The 12,025-nt window shown below is 37.3% G+C and overlaps 1 long non-coding RNA gene across 1 annotated transcript; it reads left to right on the top strand.

Moving 5' to 3' along the window:
• Positions 1-4,015: 4,015 nt before the first annotated feature.
• On the top strand, positions 4,016-5,551 carry LOC140174857 (uncharacterized). The gene is made up of 2 exons (XR_011864849.1): positions 4,016-4,317; positions 4,406-5,551. It is a non-coding gene; the product is annotated as an uncharacterized lncRNA (long non-coding RNA).
• The last annotated feature ends 6,474 nt before the right edge of the window (positions 5,552-12,025 follow it).

Below are 12,025 nucleotides of genomic sequence, written 5' to 3'. Positions count from 1 at the left end.
TTTATATATTTTTTTTCTAAAAAAGAGCACAAAAAATAATTTACCTTCACATTTGTCCTTTATTTTCGTATGATATATGTTATTTTTTTATGTTGTAATCTCTTTAATACTCAGATATTTCGTATATATAATTGTATTTTTTTATAAAATTATTATTGTTTCATGTTTATATGAGTTCTTTTCTTTTATTTTTTATTGTACTTTATGAAATTTTTTTATATTTTGCTTGAAAATATATAAAATTTGTAATTGTAATTTTTATATATTATGTTTATTATTGTAATTTTGTTATAATATGAATGATTGATTCCGTCAAAAAGGATAAAGTAAATAAAAATTAACTATAACTAACAATATAGTCATAAATAATGAAAATTTATCGTCTAAAACAGTACTAAATAAAAGCACATTGAGAGTATTAAAAAAATTATGGAATCTTATCTTTTTTTTGACTTTGTAAAATTTGTCATTGTAATTTTTGTGCATTATTTACTATTGTAATTTTTTATAATATAAATTATTAATCCTATTAGAAAAGACAAATTAAATAAAAAATTAACCATACGCGAGCAGTGATTTCTGAAGGGGGTGCGTACGTGACCACCTGCATGCGACGCGACCAACCTTTTCGGGTTAGGCATCTCGCGTACGCAAGCATGGCAAAACGCACGCCCACGCATACGCGTGGCGGCCCTAGTTTCAGCAAACCTAGGTTTTGTGTTTTAAAGCTAAATTTCGAACCTCTAAACCTCTATTTTCATTCTTTTAGCCCTAGATCCTAATAGTATACCTAGTAATGAGATGAAGCTAGGAAAAAGTGGTAACTTGGAGATGAAAAAAGCTTGAGAAGTGATAATTAGGTTTGGGGAGATAGGGTGCACACACACACACACACACACACACACACACACATATATACTACTTAAACTATGAAACTGGCTAAAGAAATGAATAAATGTTGCATTTGAGCACTCTTTCTTGAAAGTGGGATCCCAAGAGATGGTGGAAGGTGAGGATCTCCTTCTTTGTTCCTCCTGGTATTGTAAAATCGCCCCCAACGAGATGGTGGGAGGTTAGGATCCCCTCCTTTGTTCCTCCTGGGCATATAAGAACGTACCTCTTAGGTAGACGCAAGGGTTGAGGTTTCGTCCCACTTGCTCCAGGTTGGTTAGTATAAAGGCTTCGTGGGTAGATGCAAGGGTGTGGTTTGCCCCACTTGCTCTGGGTTATGATGAACTATGTATAAAAGTGCAAACATATGATATATAAGTAATGTTATGACTATAATGAATGAATATGAAATGATTATGAATGCATATGAATGAAATGAGACTTATGCAATTATGCTATCTGAGATACAAGTTTTCCTGAGTAAAGTACCGTGGCTTGCCACCACGTGTTCCAGGTTAAGACTCGATACTCTATTGACCCTACGACGTAAGGGTGACCGGGAATGTATAAATTCCCGGGAATATATCCCCCAATGAGCAAAATTTATATATATGACTGAGGAAAAGCTATGCATAGACTGTTGGGGATGCGCGTCGAGAGACAGTCCAGGGTTTAGCACCCAGACTTGTCGGGTTGGCTTGATAACCGACAAATGAGACTCATCAGCCATAGGGTAGGCATGCATTATATGAATATTATTTGAATTACTTGTTTGTGCATTATTTGGGAATACCTAAAAACTTACCATGTTGATTGTTATATTTGCTACCTGCAATACTTGTAATCTACCTGTGTTTGCTATTATCTGCTTGGTTGTCTGTGCGGTTCTCTGGTGTTGGAGGATTGGAGGAAATGAGGAGGATTGAGGGTAAGGTTTAAGTTTTAGTTGAGATAGAAACTCTTAGAAAACCACATTGACTTATGGTTTCTATTTTAGTTCTTTAAGCTTTATAATCTGAGTGTCGGCGTTCTAGGATTGCCTTTGGCTTTTTCAGGACCTTATATCTTATGTGCGTGACACATTTACCATGCTGAGAACCTCCGATTCTCATTCCATACGGATATTTGTGTTTTTCAGATGCAAGTCGAGAGGCACCTCGCTAGGCGTCTGGAGTTCTCTACAGCAAAGTGAGCTTTGGGGATTTGATATTTTGTTCCATTTTGTTATATCTATATGTATAGTCTCTCCCTATGTATATATATGCTTTAATGTTGCACCTCATAGAGGTTTATGCAGAACTAGGATTACTTTTATGTATTTTGGGTTATGGTTCCTTATATGTATATTTATGACTATTATCTGACTAGCTTTAGTTTCGCAGGCTAAGTTCAAAGCTCGATATTTTGTACTCTTGACTCTCTACTCTTGTGTTTATATATATATATATATATATATATATATATATATATATATATATATATATATATATATATATATACAATGCTCAAGAATAAGGATTACTTGCGTACAAAGAAAGCTAAGGTTTATAAACATATACATACATACATTCTTTTGACTATTATACGCTTATATATTTAATTTTAGAGGTCGTAATACCACACCACCTCTGTTTTACGACTTAAGCATAAAACTCTGTGTGGTGGGGTGTTACATAGTTGTCTTTGAAAGATTAAGGTAAGAGAATATGTCAATGATCGAGTATGCTAAGGAGTTTACTAGACTTTCTAAGAGTTATCCTTACCTGGTGAATTCAGAAGAGATGAAAGTTTGCCGGTTCATTCGTGGATTGGCAGAACCTATGTTCACTACTCTTATGCCTGAAGTTGGACATATGTCTTTTAGAGACATCCTAAACTCTACTTATGGAATTGAAGATGGGATAGTAGAGAGAAATGCTTATTCTTAAACCCTCTACTAAGAATATGCGAGGACAATGTTCTCACTCCCTATAGATTTCTCTTTTTCGAAGAAGCTTATGGAGTTCTTGTTGAGTTCTTTGTTGTGTTGTTATATATATATATATATATATATATATATATATATATATATATATATATATATATATATATATATATATATATATATATATATAGCTTTTCCTCGCTATTATTATTATATTTTTATAAAGAGGGATAGGAGTTGTGATTTGATGGTTTTATATATACATATATACTTGTAGAAGTTATTTTTGTGAGTGTAATGTGTGATGAGATGTATTTGAGTCTATATATATATATATATATATATATATATATATATATATATATATATATATATATATATATAGACACACACATACCTATAAATGAAAAAGAATTTTTGATTTTTCAAAGAAATGTCGATGCGATTTTCAGTTAAAGGCTCCTATTAAATATTAAGTATATAGAAGTCGTCGTAATATTCTCGCTATCAGAGTTGCTTGCTTCTGACTGTTCTTGTGGTGGTAGATTCCTCATTTATTATTTCTGTAGGTTATCCATTTGTTGTGGTTTGTGTTGAATTTTGAGTTTTACCTTGCCTCCAAATGGCGCCATTTTCTTTTTGAATAATGGCTTCATTTCATATTCTGGTAAAGTAGATTAAATTTCCAGCTATTGAGGATGGTCTAACTTTTGTTGCTGTACCCGATTTGTTGCTTATGAGTTTTTGTAGTGGCATAGCTTTATTTTGTTGTTTTGTATGTATAACCCTTTATGTCTCATTCAGTAGTTCTCAGTATGCCGTCTAAATTACCTCCTGGCTTAGATTGGGTAGAAGTCATTGTACTTTTTGCCATCTCCATAGTTGACAGAGTATGTAGAAAAGTTTTATTTATAGCATAGAATTTGTAGAACCTAAGAGGATGAGAAGAAGTATAAGTTAGTGGCTCCTGACCCTGAAGATAAAATTTGCTTCCCCCGACTTAGTAACTTGGAGAAACACTTTCTATTCTTGTATGATTGTTTATTTACTAGGCTGGGGTTGACATTTTCCTTCACCAATTTTGAATCCAAAATTCTTCGTATCTGTGGGGTTGCTATATCTCAGCTCCAAGATTTTCTTTTACCTCTTTCAACTCACCAAGCCTTTTAGCTCCAAAAAACAATACCGAATTTTCTTTCGAGTTATTCAGGACAGGAAGATTTTTTCTATTTTTGATGATTCTTTTCATGATTTCAAGAATTGTTTTTTTAAGGTTCGACGTGCAGAGGGTGTCTGACCTTTCTTCCTTAATGAGAGAGATAAACCTGTTTTTTGTTTATACTAGGAAGAGGTCTCTAGCGTCGTAAAATACAACCTTGAGGATCTGGATAAGGTAGAAGAGTGTGTAGTAGCCTTGTTTTAGGATTGTTGGAGCCGATCTCCTCACCTCAACACCAAGAAGTTTTTTATAGGCAAGCCGAGCTATGTTTGTACTGAACTAGGTAGTTATCTTTTTGCTTTTCGTAGACATTTCTCTTTTCTTTGCCGGATTTTGTAACCTTAGTTTCTTTATTTGCTTTGTTTTTGTAGCAAGAATGACTAATGGGCTTGGTACCTTGCAAAGGCTTCGGGTTGCCAAGAAAAATATAGCAGTTTGGATGGTATAGCTAAAGAAAATTGAGAAATCATGATATTTTTCTTCTCCTTATAAGTCGGACTCATCTTCATCTCAATTGGCCAAAGCCATTCCTCTTTCCTCCTCCAATTACATAGCCTCCTTCTAGGACCGTGCCCCCTATACCTCCTCTCACTGAACCGAATTCCCAAAAACGTAAAAGCCCATCTTTCGAGTTTGGTAGTGCTTACGACTAGGGTTTCGACGCCATTGATTTCTATGAGGAATATATTCTTCCTCATAGTGCCATAAGCATGGCTCATGTTTCTTTGAAGAGACATTTGGAGGTGCTACCCCGAGGAGGAATTCGGACAGTGGGGGGTGTGCGCAACCTTTTTGAAGTAGCTTAATGAAATTCCTCTTGGTCTACCCAAAGGAAGTCGGCCGACCTTCGTTCTGAGGTGGCTTCTCTGACGGAGATCAAGTTGGAACTAGAGGCCAAGATGGGGGTTCTTCCCTTTGACCTTTCCAAACTTTGTGAAAAGATGAAACATTTTGAAGTGGCTTGGGCTATGGTAGAGGGTTTGCAAAGAAGGCTGAGGAGAGCTATCATCATGTCTTTGGGGAGAAATTGAGCTTGAAGGAGGAACTAGAGAGACTTGAAGAATATGGGTATCTGGAGGAGTCTGTGGCCCAGGGAATGGACGAGATGGTAGATAATTTGAAGACTCAATTTTGAGTTCATGCGCCCGAAATGGACCTTGCTCCTATTGAACCCGACAAAGTCATGGTTGAAGAAAAGATTGTTTCTCCTGAGGATGAGACCATCCCTATTGAGGACCCGAAGACTTCATGTGCTCAAGTTGATGAGACTCTCCTAGACCTCCCAATCCGAACTACTAAGAACCTTCTTACCTCTCTGATCCGAGTTGATGAGGTAGATGGCATGATTACTGAAGAGCAAGATCCTCCTCCTTCTTAGTTTCATTCTTGGACTTTTATCCTTATATTTGATGGATCAGTTTGTGGGTCTTTAAACACTTTATTTTTTGTAATAGTTGGATACTGGTTTTTCCTGGTTTGGACTTTTGAATGCTTTAACTCTTAACTTTTCACACTTATTTTATGGTTTTATAAGTGCTTATGGTTTTTGGCTTTGCATAATAGTAGTTTTGTTCCTTTTTTTCATGAATTCAATTATCACTTTATAACAAGCATTTTAGTAATTGAAGATGTTATCTTCTTTACTAAACTTTTTTTTCATAACTCGATTGTCCCGAACTATTTCTAAAAGTTAGTAAAGTTTCAAAATTTTAGTTGTTCCGACTACGTGTGATTGGTAGTTTTCGTTGCTATGAAAAAATTTTACAAGTTATGATGCACTCTCTTTTCAACTTGTTTGGTCGAGTTGTTCTATGAGATCGGATGACTTGTTCTTGCTGTGTTGACTTAGGGAGGTCAGACACTTATTTAAATCACCCTTTTTTCTCAATTTTTTTAACAAGTTGTTATAAGGTTGAGTAATGATTTATTCTCTTAATATCAATACTCAATTATGTTTATTCCGACTTTGAGAGGTCGGTTATGTTTTTATCAAGTTATTTTTGTAATTTGCTTTAAGCTTGCCTCTTTTTCCAACTTATTTTTGTACAAGTGGTTTGATGAGGTCAGACCATGATCTACTTACATAACTTCTTACATTAATTTAGACCTTATTGCTTCATCTTGCCGACCATCTAGGTTGGGCAATGATTTTCATACTTTATCAAGGTTAAATTGGTGCGTATAGTAGAATAAACAACATAGAAAGTAGAAAATAATGAATATCCTTAATAGAAATGTTTTACAAATATTATTTCTACTAAGAATTTTTATATTTTAACTCCTAACCCTTACTATGATGCCTCGTTAAAACTCCCTTCAGAAAAACTCTTCTCGGAAAAAAACTATGAAGTCGGAAAAAAGAGTATATCAGGGAGCAAAATTCGCTTTCTAGATGTAGTACCTCTTCATGTTACATGCATGCCATGACCTAGGAAGCTCGTTCCCTAGTAGGTCAGACACTTCGTTGTAATCTTTTTCCAAGACTTCAATGATCTTGTAAGGTTCTTTCCAATTTGCAACTAACTTTCCTTCACCCGACCTTTGCACCCTGATGTCACTTCTGATCAGACCAAGGTCATTTTTTTACTAAGTTTTTTTTATGACTTTCTTGTTGTACCTTATGGACATCCTCTGTTTCAACGCTTCCTCCCTTATCTGAGCTTGTTTTCGGATTTCTGAAAGGAGGTCAAGCTCTTCTTTTTTAGCTTGGATGTTTCCTACTTCATTGTAGAATCTTAACCCTAGGCTTTATCCATTGACTTCTATGGAATCATGGCTTCTATGCAATAAGCAAGTCAAAACAGAGATTCTCCCTTTGTAGAATGAGAAGTTTTCCAATATGCCCAAATGACTTGGGGTAGTTCTTCTGCTCATGCTCCTTTCGCATCTTATAGCCTTCTTTTGAGTCCTGCTAATATGACTTTGTTTGCAGCTTCTGCTTGTCCATTGGCTTATGGGTGTTCTACTGATGTGAAATGATGCTTGATCTTAAGGCTTACCACCAAGCTTCTGAAGGTCGAATCAGTGAACTGAGTGCCATTGTCTATAATAATGGATTATAGGACCCCAAATCGGGTGACAATGTTCTTGTAGAGAAACTTCTGACTTCTTTAGGCTGTGATGGATGCCAGAGGTTCTGCTTCAATCAACTTAGTGAAGTAGTCAATCCCTATTCTGAGGTATTTTACATGCCCGAGTGCTTGAAAAAATAGCCCGGGCAAGTTTAAACCCCATTTTGTAAAGGGTCATGGTGAAGTGATGCTTATAAGCTGGTGGGGCCACATGGAAGTTGGCATGCATTTGACAGGGTGAGCATTTCTTAACAAATTCGGCCGCTTCCTTCTGTAAGGTTGGCCAATAAAAATCATCTTGTAACACCTTCTTAGCTAGTGGCCTTACCCCTAGATGATTTCTATATATACCACTATGAATTTCTTCTAAGGCTTTTTTCGTCTTAGAAATTGGAACACACTTTAGTAGGGGGTGTAGATACTCCTTTTCTATAGAAGACGTTGTACACCAAAGTGTATTTCTACACTTTCCTTGTAAGTCTCCTTGCCTCCCTTTCTTATTTAGGGGGACATCGAATTTGAGATACTTGATGTTGGGAGTCATCGAACCTAAGTTTAAATTAGAGATCGTCAGCGCGTCTGACTTGTCGACTTCTTTGGTCACTAATGGTGTGTGGAAGTGTTTCCTGGATCAGGCTTCTGTTATTGCCCCCTGACTTGGTACTAGCCAGTTTGGAGAGTGCATCAGCTTGAAAATTGAGTTTTTGAGTTATATACCTAAGCTCTACTTCTGAGAATTGGGGTAGCTATTCTAGTGTTCTCTCTAAGTACCTCTTCATGTCAAGATCTTTGGCTTCGTAATTACCATATCTGTAAGGTTGTCACTTGGGAGTCATTAAACACTGTGACTTTTGATGCTCTGACCTCTTTGGCTAGCCTCAAGTCCGCGAGCATGGCTTTGTATTCAGCTTGGTTGTTAGAGGCTAAAAACTCAAATTTTAGTGAAAGCTCTACCCGAGTTCCTTCTTCATTCTCAAGAATAATTCCTACCTCACTCCCAGCTTTATTTGATGAGTCGTCCACATATAGATTCCAAGTTGTAGAGCTCTCTTGTAGCCCTCCTCTATATTCAGGTAGGAAGTCGGTTAGGTACTGCGATTTGATGCTGTCCGAGTTTCATACTTTAGATCGAACTCAGACAATTTCATAACCTATTGTGACATCCGTCCTGCAGTATCCATCTTTTGGAGGATATACTTCATGAGTTGATTAGTTCAGAATTTAATGGTGTGGGCTTGAAATAAGGTCGCAGTCTTCTGGAAGCTAAAACAAGAGTGTAAGCAAATTATTATATTTTTTGATAGTTCATTTTTACCCCCTGTAATGCTTTGCTTTTGAAGTGGACAGGTCGTTGCCCCTCCTTATCTTCTCGGACGAGGGCTGAGGCTATAGCCTTGTCTGCGACGACTAGGTACAACACGAGCTCTTCCCTTTTTTTAGGTCAGGTAAGGATACGTGGCTGGCTCAAGAAGTTTTTGAAGTATTCACATTCTTGATTCTACTAGAATTGATGTCCCTTTCTGAGGATTGCAAATAAGGGTAGGGATTTCAAGGCCGATCCTGCCAAGAATCTAGACAATTGTCAGTCTGCCAATTAGCTGCCGAATTTTCTTGAGACAGATTGGACTTTTTATCTCCATGATGGCCCTACATTTGTCTGGGTTGGCTTCAATGTTTCTTTGAGTAAGCATAAACCACAGGAACTTCTCAGCCTCTACTGCAAAGGTACATTTTGTGGTATTTAATCTCATCCCGTACTGCGTTATCGTGTTAAACAATTCTACAAGATCAGGCAATAGAATGGCTTCCTCCTTGGTCTTGACAAGCATGTCATCCTCAACTTTCGAGGTGAGATAAGAACACTTTGTTTATTAACCGTTGATATGTAGCTCCATCATTTTTGACCCAAAAAGCATTATTATGTAGCAGTAATTTTCCTAGGAGTGATTAAAGATATTTTCTCCTGTTCCATCTTGTACATCGAGATTTGATTGTATTCCGAGTATGCATCCATGAAGGACATATATTTGTAGCCCGAAGCTAAATTTACTAGAGCATCAATACTGGGTAGGGGATAAGGGTCTTTGGACAATCTTTGTTAAGATCAGTATAGTCGACGGACATCCTCCATTTTCCATTCTGTTTCTTCACGAGTACCACATTACCGAGCCATAATGGGTATTTTACTTCCCTTATGAACCCAGTTTTTAACAGCGCATATACTTGTTCTTCTACAACTTCGGCTCTTTCGGGGTTGAGTTTTCACCACTTCTATTGTACAGGTCATGAGCCCAGGTAAACGGCGAACTTGTGACTCATGAGATCGAGATGAATTCCAAGCATGTCAGAGGCTTTCTAGGCAAAGAGATCATAATTTTTTTCGTAGGAGTTTAATGAGTTCTTGGTTTAGCTACTCTCCCAGATTGGCCCTATGTTTGTTGTCTTTCTGATCTCATCCCCGATCTGGACTTCTTCAATCTTTCCATCTGGTTAGGGTCTCAATTCCTCCCGAACTTGGACTCCTCCGAGTTCTATGGTATTGACTTCTTTTTCTTTGGCACTTCCTCGCAAGTTCAGGCTTTCGTTATAACATCTTGCCAGTTTTTTATCTCCCCTTACGGTTGCTATTCCTTCGAGTGTAGAAAATTTTATGCAAAGATGAAAAGTTGAAACTATTTCCGTAAATCAGTTTAATGTTTCCCAAACAAAAAGGGTATATGGATATGCTCTCAAGTCTTTTCCCTCAAGACCTATCTTATCAAAAGCTGGTTTGAATATGATATCTGTTGTTGAGCTCCCTTGATCTATTAAGGTTCTGTGGAGGTTTGCGTTAACAAGGATCATTCTGATTACTACTGGATCATCGTGCCCGGGCATCACTCCTGGTGCGTCTTCTTTGGTGAAAACAATTGTGGGTAGGTTGGGTATTTCAACATCTTTGCCGACCTAGTACACTTCTGTTAAGTGCCTCTTCCAGAAAGATTTTGTTATCTCCACTCCAGTGAATCCTCCAACGATCATGTGGACATGCCTTTCAGGAGTTCTTGGGGGTTGGTCTCGCTTGTCCTGGTCGTCATCTCTTTTTCTTTTGCTATGATCATCCACAGCAAGATACCTATCCAAACGGCTTTCTCTGGCCAATTGTTCAATAACATTTTTTAAATCATAGCAATCGTTGCTGGAATTGCCATCTATTTTGTGGTATTCAAAATATTCTGACCAATTTCTACCTTTCTTGCCTTTAATGTGTCTAGGAGGGGTATCTTTTTAGTGTGACATATTTTTCTGTATATGTCGACGAGGGAGACTCGTAGTAGGGTACAAGAATGGTATCTTCGAGGGCTTTCCGAGTTGTACTCTTCTTTTTTGTTTGTCTCTTTTTCCTTTTCCAAGAGACTTAGAGCATGCTTGATCTTGTCTTTCTGAATGGAGAATCGGGTAAGAAAACTTCTTACCAAATCGTCGAAGCAGGTGACTGACTTGGGCGGTAAACTGTCGAACTACTTCATTGTCGCCTTGGTTAACGTAATCGGGAAAGCTTTACAGAGAGTTACATCCAACTCATCCGCCAAGTACATGCAACTTTTGAAATTATTTAAATGATGTCTCGGTCGTTCCATCATAGAGATCCATGTCCGAGCTATTAAAATTTCTGAAAACTTGAGCTTGCATGATTTCTTCTATGAATGGATCCTCGCCACCTAAAGGCATTTCTTCTCGATTAGCTCGGGCTCTCCTACCTTTAATGTCGGTTTCTAGCCTCTCAAGTTTCTCCTCCAGTTCTCTTTATCATTGTATCTCCCTTTATTGAGCTCGTTCCGATTCGCGTTGTCGTTCTAACTCATTCTCAAGCTGTTCTAACTGACCTTGATGGCCGTGAACCAGTCTCATGAGCTCAGTAGGATCTCTTTCTCCCGATCCCCCTGATTGATGGACTTCTGAGCTTATTCTTCGTCCTCCTTGACTTACAGGGTGTGTATCTCTAGCAACACCCTTCCCCATGTCGAGCCGGGGAGGTATGACAAGTGCGCGATCGTCGTTAGGTTGTTCTTCCTCATAGCTTCTGAGTCGGAAGCTGTATGTCCATCTTCTGGAATGTCATCCACCATTGTACAACGTCGATTACCAGGTCCTTAGCAATGACGCCAATGTTTAGAGGGTTACTTGAAACTATGATTTGGGGCTGAACGCAAAGCCCAAACTCCTATAGGGTGTATGCGACATCTTCGAGTCCCGAGGTGCCGTCGTTCAATGTCTTGGTGAAGATGGAGGGTGGTACCTGCAAGAAACTTCAATACATAAGTTAGCAAAGGTTTTTAGGCATATTTTTAGTAGATTGGAGTTCGAGGAATACCTGAGAATATCATGGTGTTTATAAGTGTAGATGTAGAGTTAATAACTACCTTTAGAGTAGTTCCACCTTTGATGGTGGGTTGGTTATTCCCTTTTGTTAGAGAAGTTGTTGAGATCTCCTTTCTAGATGAGTAGGAGAGGTTGTAGGAGTTTGTTACTTATTTAGGTAAATAAGGCTAGGCCCATATCGCCCTGTCCGACCTCGATAGTGTAGTTTAGAACAATATTTATAGAATGTTGATTGGACTTTATTCATTTTTGTCCTGACTATATTGTCAAAGTATGAACAAATAGTATCCATCACATCCATGTACATATCATCATCCACATTTTTATAATTTTTCCAACAAAAAAAAAATGCATTTTTCAATTTATACTTCCTAGTTTTTGGTATTTTAGAATTCTCTGCTAAAAAAAATACTCAACAAGGAATGCAACTATTACAAATTTAGTTATTAAAGAAAACAAATCTATTTACTCGTGCTATTTTTATTTATACTTATTTCACATTAAGGACAAACTACTAAAATAATATTTAAAAATTTATATCGCAGACAAAAATAATCT

The sequence above is a fragment of the Arachis hypogaea genome, chromosome 8 (genome assembly GCF_003086295.3).
Source record: "Arachis hypogaea cultivar Tifrunner chromosome 8, arahy.Tifrunner.gnm2.J5K5, whole genome shotgun sequence".
In the NCBI taxonomy this organism is placed as follows: Eukaryota; Viridiplantae; Streptophyta; class Magnoliopsida; order Fabales; family Fabaceae; genus Arachis; species Arachis hypogaea.
Note: the sequence above shows the minus strand (reverse complement) of the source record. Positions and strands in the feature narration are given on the sequence as shown.